Source organism: Phascolarctos cinereus, unplaced genomic scaffold (assembly GCF_003287225.1).
Source record: "Phascolarctos cinereus isolate Bilbo 61053 unplaced genomic scaffold, phaCin_HiC Scaffold_726;HRSCAF=1367, whole genome shotgun sequence".
In the NCBI taxonomy this organism is placed as follows: domain Eukaryota; kingdom Metazoa; phylum Chordata; class Mammalia; order Diprotodontia; family Phascolarctidae; genus Phascolarctos; species Phascolarctos cinereus.
Genome location: NW_027556098.1, coordinates 216,294,002 through 216,313,081, shown reverse-complemented (window position 1 = coordinate 216,313,081; position 19,080 = coordinate 216,294,002). Strand labels below are relative to the sequence as shown.

Sequence of the window (19,080 nt, the reverse complement as noted above, 5' to 3'; positions counted from 1 at the left end):
AATGATGGTCAGCTAGGTGGCACAGTGGATAGAATGCTAGGCCTGAGTCTTCCTGACTTCAAATCTGGCCTCAGACACTTACTAGCTGTGTGACCCTGAGCATATCACTTAACCCCTTTTGCCTCAGTTTCCTAAACTATAAAATAAGCTGGAGAAGGAAATGACAAATCACTTCAGTATCTTTGCCAAAAATGAGTGAAGAATCCAGGAATACTCCTAGGTTGCAAGCCTGAGGTATTGGGAGGATGATATAATCCTCTACAATAATAGGGAAAGTAGGAAGTGGGCAGAGTTTAAGGGAAAAGATAATGAGTTCTCTTTTGGACATTTTGAGTTTAAGATATAACTGGAATCCAGTTGGAGATGTCTGAAAGGCAGTTGGAGATGTGAGATTGGTAGTCAGCAGAGAGATTGGAGCAGGAAAGGTAGATTTGAGAATCATCAACATAGAGATTATAATTAAATCCAAAGGAGCTGATGAGGTCACCAAGTGAAGTAGTACAGAGGGAGAAAAGAAGAGGGCCCAGGACAGAATCCTGAGGAACAGTTATGGTTAGAGGGTGTGATATGGAAAAAGATCTAGCAAAGAAAAGAGAGAGAAGGTATGGTCAGGTAGGATGAAAACCAGGAAAGAGTGGTATCCTAAAAACACAGAGAGAAGAGAATATCAGGGAATAGGGAGTGATCAACAGTGTCAAAAGCTACAGAAAGGTCAAGGAGAATGAGGAATGAGAAAAGGCCAATCTGACAACTAAGAGATCATTAATAACTTTGGAGAGAGCAGTTTCAGTGGAATTATAAAGTTGGAAGCCAGATTGTAAGGGGTTAAGAGGAGAGTGAGAAAAAAGAAAGTGGAGGCACCTATTGTAGATGGCCTCTTCAAGGAGTTTAGCTACAAATAGCCGAAGAAATATAGGATGATCATTATCAGGGATGGAAAGGTTTTTTTTTCAGGATAGGAGGGACATGGGTGTGTTTGTAGGCAATAAGCCAGTTGAAGGGAGAGATTGAATGTAAGTAATAGAGATGACAGAGGAGGCAGTAGACTGAAGGAGTAAGAATGGAATGGGATCACTTGAACAGGTAGAGGATTACAGTCAAGTTGAATTAGTTCACCAAGGAGTCAAGATAAGGAGAAAAGGAGAGAGTGGCTGTGCAGAGAAGATGGCTTGGAAGAGAATTGAGGGTCAGGGGTTTGGAAGTCATAGTGTGGATGAAAAGTAGGGTTGTGCAAGGGAAGGCAGAGAGAGAGAGGTAATAAGTCAATAGATTATGGTCTTCTAAAGGGATTTCAGAGTTCTTGAACATGGAAATGACACATTTGTAGGTGATATGACCATCTTTGTGTGTGGGGTGGAGGAGTAACTCATAGGTGAGTAGGTTGAGGAACTGAGTGGTTAGGGAATTTGAGGGAGAATCATTATGTATGTTGAAGTCTCCTAGTATGAGAGCAGGAGTTGGGGAAGAGAGAAAAATTGGAAGCCAGATATGAAACTCATAGAGGAAGGAAGAGGTCTTATCTACAGACTATAGCTACAAAGATTTAGATATGTGGTAGATATGTGATAGATTAAGATAGGTGATAGATCTGAATAGCTTGCACCTCAAAGGAAGAATGATGGAGAAAGGAGAGCCTGGAAGTGGCAATGGAGAGCAAGGAGTGTTCCAACTTCCTCTCCTTGACCAATGAGCTGAGGGGAACAAATGAAGGTGCCGCCTATACTGGAAAGGGTGGCTAGGGTGGCTGTGTTATTAGGGAAAATCCAGGTTTATTGAGAGCTAGTAGATGGAAGGAGTGGAAGAGGAATAGATTTAAGATGAGCAGAAATTTGTTGCCTATGGAACAGGCATTCTAGGGGACACAGTGGAAGGGCTGAATGGAAATAGGATGAAACTTTGGAGAGAGAGGGTTGAGGGGGATGGGAATAAAAAATAGGGAGGTGTGGAATGAGGTTTGCATGATGATGTATGGGAGTCCAGAGTCACCAGAGTATGAAAGGTATGACCAGATGTGAGAATGTTCATCATTGAGTGGAGGGTGCTGCTCTTCCACCCTCAAAAGATGGAAGATACCTTGTGCTGGTACAGATGGACGTGGTTGCTCTGGGGCAGATGGAAGATGCCCACTCTGGCACCAAGTAGCCTCTCCTCAGAGGACATCTTGGGCAGAGCAAGGAAGGCTCAGGGTGCTAGCACACCCACAGTCTGAGGTCTTTACACTTGAGGAGGCTGACTGGGAGGTGGCAGTGGGAAGTGATAGACTCCCTGTGCAGATAATTAGAATAGAAAAAAGAAGCTTTGCACAACAACAAGCCTGCTACAAGCATGAAAGTCATAGATTATTCATAGTAAATAATAGCTTCCTATACAGCACACATTATATACACAACAATTGATGTTGCATGGCCTCCTGGGAGCCACTTCTTTCATTTTCCTGGAAACACTATGAATAGCCCTACTCTTGGGAAAAATAGGCCTGATACTTTGTCTTTGGCATACTGAACTTGTGGAGAAGGCCAGACTAATTATCTTCCACAGATTGAATGTTCTGAAGTTTCTATGCTGAATCTGTAGATGGCAGAACCTCTAGGAATCACCCCTGTTCCATAGGAGCCTCCATACCTGGAATATTAGAAAATAAATGGATGATAATGACCAGGATCCTCCCTTTCCTCCCCAACTGAACATTTGTCCAGTGGGACTGGAGCATATTTGTTTGAATATCTTGACCTACTGGTGGGTATGAAATTTCAATTCTTCATCATGTGAATAATTTTTTCCTCCCATAGACTTAGGCACTTAGTGGCTCAGTGGGATAAGTGCTGGACTTGGGGTGAGGAAATTGTGGTTGTTATTTCAATTATGTCTGACTCTTTGTGTCCCCATTAGGGTTTTCTTGGCAAAGGTAGTGAAGTGGTTTGCCATTTCCTTCTCTAGCTCATTTTATAGATGAGAAAATTGAGGCAAACAAGGTTAAGTGACTTACCTTCCTTCTCTTCCTTAGAAGAGGAGTGGGCTTTGCCATCTCTCTTTAGCTTAGAGCCCAGTTTGAACTATTCTTCTTTCAGAATAACTGCAAATTACTCCACACATCCAGTCATCAGACTCAAGAAACATGGCTTTTTCTCAGCATCTACTACATGCTAGGCAGTGTGCAAAGTGCTGAGTATACAAAGAAGGGCAAAAGTTAGTCCTTGCCCTTAAGGAGCTCACAATCTAACTAGGGAAGACAATACATAAAAGGAAGTAGAAAAAGTGAAGGGAGAGGGAAGGGGTGCCTAGTAAAATGATGAAATGGCAGCCCTGGGTTACCTTCTTTAAATGGAAGATCTGGGAGGAATGCTTCACTCTCCACTGACCAATTACAGAGAGATGTTCCAGGGGTAGAGGGCAATGAAGAAGTGTGAATTTCAAAGTTGTGAAGATTCCAGAGGGACCAATGAAAGCTAGAAGAGTTCAACCAGGTGGGAAATGAAGAGAGGGAGGTTTATCACTCCTAGAGTTTAACCTCTAGGGGTCAAGCTCTTTTAGAACACAACAGATATGACCAGCTAATTAGGACATTCAGGCATTTGGTCTGCCTTTGAACCAACTTCCTCTTCTTAGCACAATTGATGTCTTTGTCTCAAGCCTTGATGTGCTCTAGAAAGTTTTATTTTCCTTGATTTGTTATTGCCAACCTATATCCTCCTCAACTAATTTTAAGCCCTGCCCTCCAAGTAAAAACACACACAGAAATTATCTGGGAAGGAGGTACCTTGATTTAACTTGGACCCAAATTCTCAACCAAAATCCTTTGAATCTTGCTATGGAAATGAATCTGAGCAGGCAAAAAAAGGTAAGCTAAGAGAAAAAGATTATTGTCTCTTTTCTGAGAAAGGGATTTATAATTTTCATATTGATCAATATGATATGTGTAATGAATATACTAATAATTTAGTTTTCTCAAGAGCTGCCTCTCTGGCTTGGGAGTCAGAGCTCACAATGCAGCTTAAACTGATTATTAAAACTTCAACCACACTCACAATCACTGGATCTTAAGTGAATCGAATCAAAGATTGTAGAACCTGTTCCTGTCACAGAATTCTGGTTCTGTACTTTAGAGGACGTGGTCATAATCCCCATAGACCTAACTCCAGAATTGTTGTATTGTGGGACTTATGGATGTCTAGTGGGAAACCACTAAATGACTGTTTGTAATCCACCTTCTCCCCATTCTCCCCCAGTTGTGATTTAAGTATATAACCTGTGTTTTTACTTCAGCTACGAGAACATTCCTCACTCTGAAACTGATTAATCAAACTACTTGATTACTGACACTCCTGTCTCTCCCAGCCTGCTTTGTGCCACTCCGAGCATTCTCAGGTTAGAGACTGGCTCAGAAAAATCCTGTTAACACTTCTGACACATATTTCTGTCTATTTGATATTTATGTGGCTGGCAATAGGTCATCCATGCCTTGATTTGACCTATATTTCTTAGAGCATGGTTTTAATCTGCAGATTCCCTGGAACTTTGGATAGAGGTACCTATTAGGGTCCAAGAGGGCCCCCTAAATTTGAGAAGTACAGCAGATGGAGTGTTCCAAGGAGATTCTAGGTTCTCTAACCCAGCGGTGAAAGGGTCTTCAGGGTTGGCTTGGCCCTTGATTTTGAAGACACTAGGCTCTAAATGGGGCAGCTAGGTGGCGAAGTACATACATTGCTGGGCCTGAGTTCAAATTCTAACTTAGACACTTACTAGCTGTGTGACTGTGGGCAAGTCACTTCTCAGTTTCCTCATCTGTAGGAAATGGCAAACCACTCCCAGTATCTTTCCCAAGAAAACCCCAAATGGCATGAGGAAGAATCAGATACAACTAATTGACTAAACCCCAACAACAGGTTCTCTAAACTAGTGGTGAGAGAATCTCACCTGAAGTCCAAACACCAGGGCCCCTCCTAGGAGCACTCAGCCTTCTCAACCCGCTATCATTTTGTCAACAAGTATGTGCCATGTGTTCTGCTAGGCACCTGATATCCCAAGAGGTCCAAGCTTTGGGAACCTTACATTCTAGGTGGAGGCAATGAATGTGTGGATGAACAAAGGGGGAAATATGACAACAACCCAGAGAGTGACAACCCGGAAGTTCACAGCAGACAAGTTGTAAGACTAGAGGGAGTAGTAGCGAATGAGTTAAAAAGTGAATAAAACATTCATTAAGTTCTATGTCCAAAGGAACTGCTGGGATACAAGTGGTTAAATCAAACAATTCCCTGCTCTTAAGCAGCTCACGATCTAACGGAGGAGACAAAACTTTGTGACTTCTTTTCTGTCCTTCAAGAGACTGGCACCAGCGGTGGAGGAGGGGAACTCGAGAGAGATCAGAACACCTTAGGGAGCCAGAGACAAAGGTGGGAATGGGGGAGGGGACAGGCAGGAAGGCAAATGGAGAGACACAGAGATAGAGAATGAGGGAGAGAGAAAGAGTGACAGTGAGAGAGCTAGAGATTGCAACTTGGCTTATAAGTACAAAAGTTCCAATAGGAACAGGTTCTAGGAACACCCTGGGTCTCCCTCCTCGAATCTCCCCCTTCCCCACTTAGACCTTTCCTGGTTTTGTGGAAAGCTGGGAGGATGCTTCTCCTCAAGAAATGTGAAGAAGCCAGGTGCGATAGTGTCCTGAGAACCACAGAAGTGTTAAGTTCTTTGAAGGTAGGATTTTGATTTCCAGCTGTGAAAGGTGTTAATTCTCCCTAGTCCCTCCCCTCTGGAGGCGGGGAGCCGGTAGCTGTCCACCCATTCCTGCCTCCCATTGGTTGCAATTCCATAGCTCCACCCACTCTGGATGCTTGATAAAGAAGCGTCTGCCTGATGCTAGTATTAGAAGGCAGAGGCAGGCGCAACATTTGGGTGAGTCAATCCAACAATCCTTCCTCTGATTCGCTTAAGCCAAGTGCACGTGGGAGAGCATCAGTTGTAGAACACTAGCAAGCAGCTTCGGGATGACTTTGAGAGCGCGGCTGGAAAGAATGCCCGAGATCCTGAGAAGCCTGGAAGAGGGACGCTTTATGTATGGCCTGGAAAGTCTTCAGGAAGGGGCTAGCTTCATCTCCAGCTGCATTCGGAGTCTGCAGCAAGACCAGCTTTCCAGCCAGGAAGAGGTCCAAGACACCTTTGGTCAGGTCAGATTCCTAGAGGCTTTGAGGAAGATCAGCGGGTCCCTCGGACGACTACGCCCCAGACTCCTGTGCAGGCTCCTGGACGACGTGGTAGATTGCTTGGATGATCTGGATGGTTTCGAGGATTCTGCCTCTATGTCCCGCACTCTAGCTAAGATTCAGAGCAGGCTGGAACAGCTGGCGGCTGCCCAGGTCCTGAGCCGACTTGGGGACTTGGCTGAGGTGGTGCAGGATATGCGCCCTCCAGAGGGCTTCCAGCCCCTTTCTTACCACCCCATCCTGGCCTCCCGCCTGCACAAGCTCTATATCCTGCCTGTTCTCGTTACCCTCGAAGAGGTCGTTGACATCATGTTCAGCCCAATGAACATCCAGCAGCTCCACTTGCTCCACCACTTTGTCCACCCACGCCAGACCTCACCAGCAGCTTAGATTGCCAATTCCTTTCACCTATAACCCACATAGCTCATGTTTCAGAACCTTCAAGGGATGCATCATTTTCTCCCGTGCTTCATCAATAGTCGAGTGGATTTCTGCATGTAAGTGCGTTTCTCGAAGATCTTGTTTCATTCTCTGGAAACAAATTCGAACCTCAATGATCTCTAAGGTTTTGACCCCTCTGGTTCCAGAGCAACAGCTGCTTCCAAAGCCAGAGACAGTTCTCCTTTTGAAAGTGCCCAACATGCTCTTGAAGAGGTTCTCCAAAATAGTAATAAGCAATAGATGCCTGCTGATTTTATCCCAATCATCCTGTTCCTCCAGCAACCAGCTGAAGATGAGGTCATACCATGCCATACCATATTTACTAAATGCCATTCACAATGCTGGCAAACTAACCTAACTGATGCTTCAAGACATGGTGAGGGAGGGACAGAAGGCAGTGTGTGTCAGGGAAGATGAACTCTCAACACCATCACTTTGGCCATCATTTAGCCTCCAACCCTGATGGAAAAAGCCCAAGACCCTTAACCCCTGAGCTTTGGGAGTAGCTGTGATGCCAACCCATTGCCCTCATGTGGACATGCAGCCTGGCAGCTACTCCTCAACATGCTCTACTCTTAACTACTGAAAACTCAGAAAAGAAGGATCTTAACACTGTGTCATGGTTAAATGTCAGAAAAGGATACAAATTTAATCCATTGAAATAACATCAAAGAAGTGTTAACATGCAGGTTTGCTGCTTCACGCTAAAACTCTGGAACTTTTGCATGTCACAGACAGCTGAAATATTGCAGAACTCTTGTCTCTCCTATTTAACTGTGAACTCCTTGAGAGCAGTGATTATGTCCCCAACATTTAGCACAGCCCTTTGCACAGTCAGTACTTAATAAATGTTTCATTCATTCATTTGTTTGTTCATTTTTCTTGTGTTATCCCCCCACTCTCCCCACTCCCAATACTAGATTTCTCTTTCCTGAAATACTTTTTGTAATTCGACCTCCCCCAAACTCAACCTAATTTCTCTGGCTATTACGAACATCACTTTTGCCTCTATCATGAATACAGTGAAAGCACAGTAAACTATATCTCCCTACATATTGCCTTTCATTATAATGGACTGAAGACAATTTTCCAACCAGGGGTTTGGATGCTTCTTACTTTGTTCTCTGGTGACACCATCCTGGAAAAGTCTGACAGAGGGAGACTGAGAGACAGAGATAGAAGGATAGATTACATTATGTTAACGTCATTGAATAATAAGAAACAGTGCTGTAAGAAACAATCAATATGATGAATATAGAGAAGTATGGAAGGACTTATACAACCTGAAGCAGAGTGAAATAAGCAAAGACTAGAAAACAAGATAAAGATTGACTACAGCCCTATCAGTGGAATGAATTGAACGACAAAACAAGTGAAATTTGCAAAATTCAAGGAACAGGCAGAATAGAAGACAACTTCCCTCTTTGAAAATGAGGGAAGTTCATGACTATGAAACATTATGCATATTTTTTGATGTTTCCAGTGTATTGACTATTTTTTTCCTTCACTGTGTTTTTCCCTCCTTTAAAATAATATTACTTATATGGGATGGCTTGAAGGAGAGGTGGAAACAAGGGTTAAATGCAAGTGATGTGGAAACTAAAGATGTCAAGAGAATTTATTTTACAAATAAAACAGATATGGGAGATGGGAAGAGCCAACATTTTAGCCAAGGATCAGGGTATATTGAGTTCAATTTTGGAGTGAAGATAACCTTCCTATAGGCAAGTGGAAAATAAGGTTAAGTTTGACTGGACCAAATAATGCATGGGAGGAAGTAGTGAAGAATAAGGCTAGAAAGGTAGGATGGGGTCAGTTTGTGAAGAGCTTAAAATTACAAACAGTGGAATTTATATTTGATCCTAGAAGCAAAAGAGAGTCATGGGAGAAGGGAGGAGAGAGAGGTGACATGGTTGGACAAAGTAAAAACATGTAAAACATTAAAGGGGGTATATGAAGAAACTATATTATGCTGAAAGGAACTATAGATAATAAACTACTATCAATATTAAGCTTACATGTTCCAAATACCTTAGCACCTAAATGCATAAATGAAATATTAATTGAGCCACAAGAAAACATAGTGATACAATAGTGCCAGGCTTTCAATTGCCTTTCGTAGTTTTGGATAAGTCTAAGAGAAAGATAAACAAAAGTTAAAAGAGCTGAATACATTGCTGGAAAAATTAGAGTCAAAAGACTTATAGTATCTTCTAAATGGGACTACAAAAATATACGTATGGAACTTTTGCAAAAATTTACCATGCATTTGGGCACAGAGATATTGCAAACAAATATTAAAAGGTAAAAATAACAAATAAACTATTTACAGACTATAATGCAATAAAAATAGTCATCTGTATAGGGACCACAAACAAAAGATACAGACCCAGATGGAGACTTAATAATGGCATACTAAATATGAGTGGATCAAAGAATAAATCATAGACAAAATTAATAAATTATGTGAGGAAAATTATAATGATGAAACAACATACCAAAATTTTTGGGTTGTAGCTAAAGCAGTTCTAGGGTGGGAGGGTATTACATCACTACAAACATGCATTAACAAAAATAGGAAAATAAGTTAATGAATGAATGTGCATTTTTTAAAAATCAGAGAGACAAAAAACCCCCCACAAATCCAAAATAAACACAAAAGACATTAAAACTTAGAAGAGAAATATATAAACTGGAAACCATAAAACTATAGAAATGATAAATAAAATGAAAAGCTACTTCTTTATAAGAACTAATAAAACTGATACACTTTTCACCAATCTGGTGAAAAAGAAGAGGACAGAGAAATCAAATCAACAAAATAAACAAATAAGGAGAAATTGTAAGAAAATAGAAGAAATTAAAAGAATAATTAGAACCTACTATGCAGTTGTATGCTAACAAAACTGAGAACACAAAACAGGAATATTGACAAAAATATAAAATATTCAAACCTACAAAAGGCTAAATAAGAAGACCACTATGACCTTTATCATGCCTGTCATCTGAAAATGCATCACCAGATAAATTTATCACCAAGAAATTCATCTTCATGGAAATTACTTCAGCTTTTCCACTCATCCCTCATTAGTACTCTCAGTTGCTTCTTTTTCTCTGATTGGAGCGTTGTAGGACAAAGCACAAAACTCCTCCCAGGGTCTCCCTTTATAGAGGGCTCAGAATGACAGCCATGTTTTCATTTGCCACCAACTGCTTTGTTTGCTTAATGGCTCAACCATCACCTACAGCATCACTTCTCTTTCTTGTATTTTTCATCTTTTTGTGCGTATTATCTTCTCCAATTTGTAAGCTATTGTGAGCAGGGACTGCCTTTCTTTTTCTTTTTAAAGCGCCTAGCACTTAGCACAGTGCCTGGCATGTAACAGGCATTTACTAAATGCTTATCATTTGCATTGTGCCAAATAGAGATCTTAAATAGTCCAGTCTCAGAAACAGAGATAGAACTAGCTGTAAGGGAATTTACCTCTTGCTCTTGATGGATTCACAATAGAATTCTATCAGACTTAAAAAAAAATTAATACCTGTATTTCACAAATTATTCTCAAAAACTGAGAAAGAAAGCACCTTTCCATAATCTTTTTTTATGGGAAAAAATATAGTGCTAATACTTAAACCAGGGAAGGATAAAAAACAAGAGAACTAGAGACCAATAACATTAATAAATATCAATTCAATACTCTTAAATACAGCCCTATTGAAGAGACCACAGTAATTTATCCACAATTAAATAATTAATTATGATGAAGTTGGATTTATAATAGGGATGCAAGGATAATTCAACATTAGGAAAACAATCAACATAATCATACAAATAAAAAACATCCCAAAGCACATGATTATCTTGATGGATGCAGAAAAAGCCAGTGACAAAGTATAGCACTCATTTGTGCTAAAAACAAAAAAACAGAACCACTACAATCTATAGGGATAAAGGGACCTCTTTAAAGATCATTAAAAAGTGTCTTATCTAAAACCCAAAACAGGCATCATATGCAATAGAAATACACTAGAACCATTTCCAATACATATGGGAGTAAAGCAAGGATATCCACTTTAGTTATATTAGCAAAAACAGTAAGAGGAGAGAAAGAAATTTAAGATTTATAGATAGGTAAAGAGAAGATAAAGCTATCCCTATTTGCTGATGATATGAAGGTATTCTTGGACAATCCTAGGAAATAAACAAAGTTATTAATAGAGACAATAGCTTCAGTAAAGTTGCATGCTACTGGAAATAAACTCTTAAAAACCAACTGCATTTCAATATGTAATAACAACAAAATCCAGAAGGCAACAAAAGAAAAGGAAATCCCATTTCAAATTACAATATACTTTAGATATCTGGGGATTTACCTATCAGCCAGTCAATAAATATTTATTAAGTGCCTACAATGCACTAGGTACTGTGCTAAGCACTGGGGTCTCTTCCCTCAAGGAGCTTACAATGTGGCATATACCGTGCAAACAAATATGTACAAACAAACTACATACAAGATAAATAGGAAATAATCAATAGAGAAAAGGCACTATAATTTTTTTTAAAAAATTAATTTATTTCTAGCTTTTACTATTCACTTTCATAAGCTTTTGAGTTTTAAATTTTCTCCCCCTCCCTCCCCTCTTCCTTCCCCAAGATGGCATGTAATCTGATATTGGCTCTACATATACAGTCCTATTAAACATATTTTCACATTAGTTATGCTATAAAGAAGAATTAGAACCAATAGGAGGAGCCGTAAGAAAGAAGAAAAACAAAACAGAAGAAAAAAAGAGCAAATAGTATGCTTCAATCTGCATTCAGACTCCATAGTTCTTTCTCTGGATGTGGATAGCATTTTCTATCATGAGACTTTTGGAAATGTCTTAGAGAAAATGCATTAGAATTAAGAGGGCTTGGAAAAGGCTTTCAGTAGAAGATGGAATTTTATTTGATCCTTAAAGGAAGCGGGGGCAGGGAGCAGAGGTGAGGAGAGAGAGCATTCTAGGCAAGAGGACAACCAAAGAAAAATGCCTGGAGTCAGGAAATGGAATGTCATCTTGTTCATGGGACAGCAGGGAGGCCAGGGGGTCAGAGTATTGGGAGAGGGAGGGAGTAAAGTAAAAGAAGATTGGAAAGATGAGGGGAAGCAGGAAAGGAGGGGCAAGGTTATGAAGAGTTTTGAATGCCAAACAGAGAATTCTATATTTGATCCTGGAGTTGTTAGGAAGCCACTGGGTTTTACTGAGTAGGGGTGTTTGCATACTCCAACTTGTGCTTTAGGAAAATCACACTGACAACTAAATGGGAGATAGATTGGAGTGTGGGGAGACTTGAAATAGGGAGACTCACCAGCAGGCTATTGCAATAATACAAGTGTAAGTTGATGAAAGCTTGCACTGGCGTGGTGGCAATATCAGGAAAAAAGGACGTGCTATTCAAGAGATATTGGGAAGGTAAAGTATACGGGCCTTACCAAAGCACAGAAAAGGTATATGTGTATTCCTCATATTTATTAATCTTAATTTGTTGTTGTTTAGTCATTTTTCAGTCATGTCCAACTCTTCTTGTCCTTGTTTGGGTTTTCTTGGCAAAGATATTCAAGTGGGTTACTATTTCCTTCTCTAGCTCATTTTACAGATGTGGAAACTGAGGCGGACAGGGTTAAATGACTTGCCCAGGGTGGTAGAGCTAGAAAATGACTGAGGCTGGATTTGAACTCAGGGAGATGAGCCTTCCTGACTCCAGGCCCAACACTATATCCACTGTGCTGCTAGCTTCCCTATTAATCTTAATTACAAGATACTAGTTAAGTAATCAATAACTAAGTATGATGATAAAACAATACTTAAGCAAAATTAAATATAACAATAAGGCAAAATTAATCAGCTGGTCTCACTGAACATATCAATTGTTTCCAGTTTTTTGTGATAACAGATAATGCTGCCAAACTGTGTTTGGACATAGAGTTTTTCTTTTAGTTAATACTCTCCAAGTTTATTTCACATAATGGGACTAGTGGGTCAAAGGGTAAATCATAATTTTTGGAACCTTTGTTGTGTGCCACCAGATTGCCTCCAAAAAGATTCCAACCTCTTTGAAATTCCAGTAATTGGGCATGACTGACTATACCTGTTTTTCCACAATCACAAAAGGGTTTAAAGTTTAATAATTTATCCTGCTGATTTCTGTTTCAATGTTTACAGCTTCTTCAACTTGTTCCTTTCAGAAGGGAGAAAAATAGAAAGAAATAAGCTAAACTACAGTTCTGAGGGGATAAAGGGAAAACGTTTTTAAAAAATCAATAAGCAGAGATCAAATCACTTCTGATAAATAACAGTTACTTTGTCAAACAAGAAGATGGATCAAGGTGAGAGTAGTCATTTCCTTGATATAGTTTCTGAGGTAGAAATTGTGAAGATACAAGATGCACTTTGATTCAGCTACTTAGAAAGGAGATGCTTTGATTCCCTCTCCACAGGCATTAATCACAATCTCTCCACAAACTTAATAGATGTCCTGGCAAAGCAAATTCATTACTATGGTCATGGCATAAGACATCCTCTCTCATCTCATCTAGAGTGGTGTGAGGATAACATCGAGTTCAACACCAGTCTGAAGTCAAAGCCTTTCCAGTTTGGGAGCACTCTTCAGATCTTACACTTGACTTTCATGAGCTTCAGGGACCCAGAATATCTCCAAACCACAATGTGGTATAAGACTTTGGTGCAGGATCTAGAATAGGGTGATAAAGATACATGAAGAAAAACCACCTTAAGTATGAAGGAGGAGGCTGAGAAGGGAGGAAAAAGAAAAGGGAGGAATCAGAAGGGGAGGAAGAGAAGGTATAAGGAGGAGGAGGAAAAGAATGGAAGATGAGGAATAGAAAGAGGAGGAGGAGGAGGAGGAGGAAAGAAGAGGGAAAAAAGGAAAAGGCAGAGGAGGAGGAGGGGAAAGGGAGAGGGAAGAGTGGAAAAGGAAAGTGAGGAACAGAAGAATAGAGGAGGTGGAGGAGAAGGTAAGGAAGAGGAGGAAAAGCTGAGAAAGAAAATGAGGAGGGGAAGGGATGAGGAAGAGTAGGGAGAAGAGGAGAAAAAGAGAAGGGGAAAAGATGGAGGAGGGGCAAGAAGCTGAGGTTGGAAATGGCTGCACCAGGTGGATTTCTGAAAAACCTGGAAAAACTTATATGAACTGATGCTAAGTGAAGTGAGCAGAACCGGAGAACATTGTACACAGTAACAGCAACATTGTGTGATGATCAACTTTAATAGACTTAGCTCTTCTCAGCAATACAATGATCTAAGACAATTCCAAAAGACTCGTGATAGAAAATGCTATCAACACTCAGAGAAAGAACTACGGAGTCTGAATGTAGATCAAAGCATACTATTTTCTTTCTATATTTTTTTTCTTTTTCTTGCTTTTTCCTTTTTGTTCCAATTCTTCTTTCACAACATGACTAATGTGGAAATAGGTTTAGTATGATTGTACATGTATAATATATGTAATACATGTATATATGTGTATATATGTGTGTGTATGTATGTATGTACGTATGTATGTATGTATGTATGTATGTATCTATATATCTATCTATATCTATCTATGAGAGGCCAGTCAATAGAGATAGCTGGTGGCACAGTGGATAGAACACTGGACCCAGAGTCAGGAGGATTAGATTTCAAATCCTCCTCAGACACTAGCTCTGTGACTCTGAGCAAGTTACTTAACTTCTATTTGCTTCAGTTTCCTCAACTCTAAAATGGAGATCATTGTAGCACCTAACTTCTAGGGTTGTTGTGAGAATCAAATGAGGTAATATTTGTAAAAAGTACTTAACACAGTACCTGCATAGTAGGTGCTATAGATGCTTTTATTCCCTTACCTCCTAGGCCTTTCCTCCAGCTATGGCTGAGGAGCAGGGAACAATGATCAGAAGCTAAGAAGAATTTTGAGCATTATATTGTGAATCGATCACGTTTGAGATACTATACATATCAGCTACAAAGATATACATAGCAACTACAAAGTGGGATAAGGAATAGAAGTAGGATCTTACAGAATTTTACAAACAAAACCTATGGACTCAGGTGTCTGTGAGCTTAGGTTATGATAATCTTTGGGAGTGTCCATTATGGTCCAGGGAAGGACTACCTGCAGAACTTGTGGGACTGTTAAATCAAGCACTCCTGCCTTCCATGATACCTCCAAGCATCAGGGCAGCTGGGGAAAACTGAAAGGAGGAACCAGGTGTTTTCTAGGAAGGGGTGAGACTTTGCTCAGGCCTGTCTGATTGGTTTTCCACCTCTGATGTCACAGGCTGAGAGGAGCCAATCAGAAACTCCCTGTGGCAGTTGGAAGGTTCTCCACAGGTAGCTAGGAAAACAAAGAAAGATTCTAGGCAGAAGAGAGTTTGGCTAAGGTCAAGGCAGACCTTCCACAAAGATGAGGCCTGAAAAACTAGAGATTTGTGTTTGTGTTTATGTGTGTATGCGTGTTTTCCAGACTAAAATGGATTAACCTTTCATTGGAGATAAATCAATTCAATGTTATTTGTACTGTAAATATTGTTTGGCTTATCTCTACATTATAATCTCCTTTGGACTTAATTTCCCTTGTTAGAGATCCACCTGTTTATGTTAAAATCCTAGAGAATGGCTAGAGAATCTGTTTTGACATGTGAGAGGGGTTGAGAAAGTAGAAATTATTCTTGGAAAGAAGTGGCCTGACTCTCCCATGATAAATACAATTGTTTTTCCTGGGTCCTTCATAACAAAATATCATTTGTTAAAATGAGAATTTTAAATAAATAGTATTAATGTATATTTTATAAATTTCATCTGTGGAATAAATTTAGTTGACTATGTCTTCTTTAAAATGTTTTATTTACCATTCAAGTGAGGTCTAGAATGGAATTGTGCAAGGAGCCTTTATCAGGAGGCAAAATGATAAAAAGAGTCACTATATTGAACTTATATTTTTTCAAATTTAAAAAGGTGGGTTATGAAATTTATTTCATAATTGCTTATTTAAATGAGAGGCAGAGAGCTGACCTCAGGGCCTGGTAGACTTGGGTTCAAGTCTCATCTCTGACATGTATTGCATATGTGATACTGGAGAAAACATTTAACCTTTTAATGCTTTTGGGCACTTTCAAAAGCTGTAAGTTGCAGATAAAATGCTGAGCTACATTGGTAAGGGGAGTTTCCTTATCTAGCAGTTTCCTATATCAATGAAATCTCTATACAGAGATACACATATAGAGAGATACACATACATATATTTGTCTCTGCATCACTTTCCTCGTTATTTTAGATTTATTTTATCAGTGTCTAATGTGGACAATGTTTTTCCAAATAAAATATTCAAAAATTATTCCCAAATGTAGATAAAGTATAATTAAAATTACCCCACAGCTTGAATACTCCATTTAAGAATTATCCCCTAGGAACATCCAGTGGCCAACCCATCCCCATGCCCAGTAGAGTCCTCCCCCATAGCTTACACAAGAGCTGTGGCTCTTGCTGCAGATTCCCTTTTGCCCACCTTTAGGACTAGATCTGCCAACATCAAAGCTTCCATTCTCACCCTTCCCTTGCCTTGAGAACTTGCTGCCCAAGGCTCCTCTGCATACCTTATATCAGCTATAATTGGCTAAATATATTTTGTTTTGGTGGATTACCTTGGGATTATGAATAACACTTTCTAAGTAGCTTACAAATTCCTCGATCCCAAGTACACTGTCTTAATTCGTCCTTATGTCCTTTTGAGCCAAGGGAAGAGCAGATATCTAATAAAGGTTTGTGGAATTGATTTTAATTCTGTGGGAGAAGAAGATTCTGAGTTACAAAGAGTTGACTTCACAATGAAATTATAGAGCCTATACCTTTCATAAAATGGTGAAATGTCACTTGGCTGACCTGAATGTGTGTGACTTGATATTTTAGCATTACTTTAAATGCTTTGGGACTTCACCTGGAGTTTTTGTGCTTCTAGATGATAAGGGCCTAGAGATACTTATTTGTCTTCTGTATGATCCAGCAGACAAGGATGAGAGATAACCAAGTGCTTTTTGTCATGGAAATTGTTGAAGGAGATATAGCACATAAATCTGGGAAGTGAGTTTGGAGTTGTCTTTAAAATTTCATATGACTTAATTTTGTAGGGAGGACTTGGGAATGTTTTGAATTGGGCCATTTTAGTACATGTGCACAGGTGCTAGGCAGAAAGAAAGAAAGAAAGAAAGCAAGAAAAAGAAAGAAAGAAAGAAAGAAAGAAAGAAAGAAAGGAAGGAAGGAAGGAAGGAAGGAAGGAAGGAAGGAAGGAAGGAAGAAAAAGAAAGAAAGAAAGAAAGAAAGAAAGAAAGAAAGAAAGAAAGAAAGAAAGAAAAAGAAAAGCAAAGTAATGGAAATATCTCTACAAAGTTTTTTTTCCCAAGTAACAGGCACTGCAGCAAAGATCACATTAGTTCAGACTTAAATATAAAACATACCTAAGGATCTCTGCAGGATGCATATTGGCTTACTAAACCACATATTGACATTATCTGTTTTTATTATATTTTTAACTTATTTTATTAAATATTTCCCAATTACATTTGAATATGGTTTGGGCCTCACTTGGGAATGTGGGCTAAGTGTTTGACACCTCCAATCTACATCCTTCCAAATCTTCCACTTCAGAAGAGTCTACTACTGTGTGAACATTCATCTACTACTTGAATATTAATCATTTGGAAGGCTTTGCTTTCAAGGGCTTCACAGAACTTATCTGATACACACATATCTTATTTCTCAGTCTTTTGAGTTAGTTGAGAAGGTAGAATAGCCTTATCCCCTTGAGAACTAAATCTAAGCAGATAATTAGGGTTTGACAATGTTGGAAAACAATTCCCAGTTCAATGTTGGGCTTCCTGGATGTGATGCTCATCTCTACCTACAAAATAGTGCTAGAAACAACTCATTAGCAGTTGCTTGAGACAAGCCTACATTAAGAAATTCATTCTAACATTTTGCCAAGTATTTGTAGACATCAGGTATGTAAGGATATGCTTCATGAAATGCAATTATATGTTCTGTGACCATGTTCATGGTACAGTTCTGAACTCTAAAGGCAAAATCTCTCTGAGTTGACCTCTTTTTTTCTCATAGAGATTTTTTTACAAACCAAACAAATCCCTAACCTTCAATGTGTTAAAGTCTTTCCCAAGTCTACAGCTAAAAGCTTTAGCTCACCTACACATACAAATCCATTTCTGCATTACCCTTGTTCCTGTCCTCTTAGGACATCTCCGCCTGCCCCCCCCAGTTGTGCCTAACCTGGTGAAATGGAGGTGATCCTGGGTTCTCAAAGTCCAGGATCATCCCCCTTTCTTGACTTGGCAGTGTCTAGATGATTACTGCCTTTGTGGCTCTGTATTCAAGCCAGCAGTGTCTATATAAATGCAAAAGGTGAGTTTCACATGCAATACTACACAACAAAAACTTACTGTCAAATGCAGTCCTTGGAGCAAATGGCCCCTGAGAACACTTCAGACTCTGAAATTCTGTGGTTCTTAGATTTTATGACAGTCTAGGCTTTAAGTATAGTCTCCCCTTCTTGGCTTGTTAGTTTCCAGATGATTGTTGGACACAGCTCAGGAAGATGATGACATTTCATTAGACAAAGAAATAAGTGAATTTGACAAGCACAACTACAGAACAAAAGTGTACTATCCAACATGGGTCTTAGAGTGAATGACCTCAAAGGTAAGGTTCCTTCCAGCTCTAACATTTTAGGATTCCAAATCTATTGGCATTCCAGGCTTCTAAGTATAGTCTCTCTTTCTTGCCCTAGCAGTTTGGAGATATTTCCATTACTTTGCTTTTCTTTTTCTTCTTTCTTTCTTTCTTTCTTTCTTTCTTTCTTTCTTTCTTTCTTTCTTTCTTTCTTTCTTTCTTTCTTTCTTTCTTTCTCTCTCTCTCTCTCTCTCTCTCTTCTTTCTTTCTTTCTTTCTTTCTTTCTCTCTTTCTTTCTTTCTCTCTTTCCTTCTTTCTTTCTTTCTCTCTTTCTTTCTTTCTCTCTTTTTCTTTCTTTCTTTCTCTCTCTCTCTCTTTCTCTCTTTCTTTCTCTCTTTCCTTTCTCTCCTTCCTTCCTTTCTCTCCTTCCTTCCTTTCTTTCTTTCTTTCTTTCTTTCTTTCTTTCTTTCTTTCTTTCTTTTCTTTCTTTCTTTCTTCTTTCTTTCTTTCTTTCTTCCTTCCTTCTCTTTCTTTCTTCTCTCTCTCTCTCTCTCTCTCTCTCTCTCTCTCTCTCTCTCTCTTTCTTTCTTTCTTCCTAGCACCTGTGCACATGTACTAAAATGGCCCAATTCAAAACATTCCCAAGTCCTCCCTACAAAATTAAGTCATATGAAATTTTAAAGACAACTCCAAACTCACTTCCCAGATTTATGTGCTATATCTC

General features: G+C 39.4%; 1 protein-coding gene across 1 annotated transcript in view; it reads right to left on the bottom strand.

Annotated features, from left to right (window-relative positions):
- Positions 1 to 14,882, bottom strand: part of LOC110211480 (uncharacterized) — a 34,885-nt gene extending 20,003 nt beyond the window's left edge. The window contains exon 1 of the mRNA XM_078146172.1: positions 14,794 to 14,882. The gene's annotated coding sequence lies outside the window, so the exon portion shown is untranslated. The remainder of the gene's footprint in view (positions 1 to 14,793) is intronic.
- Positions 14,883 to 19,080: the final 4,198 nt, after the last annotated feature.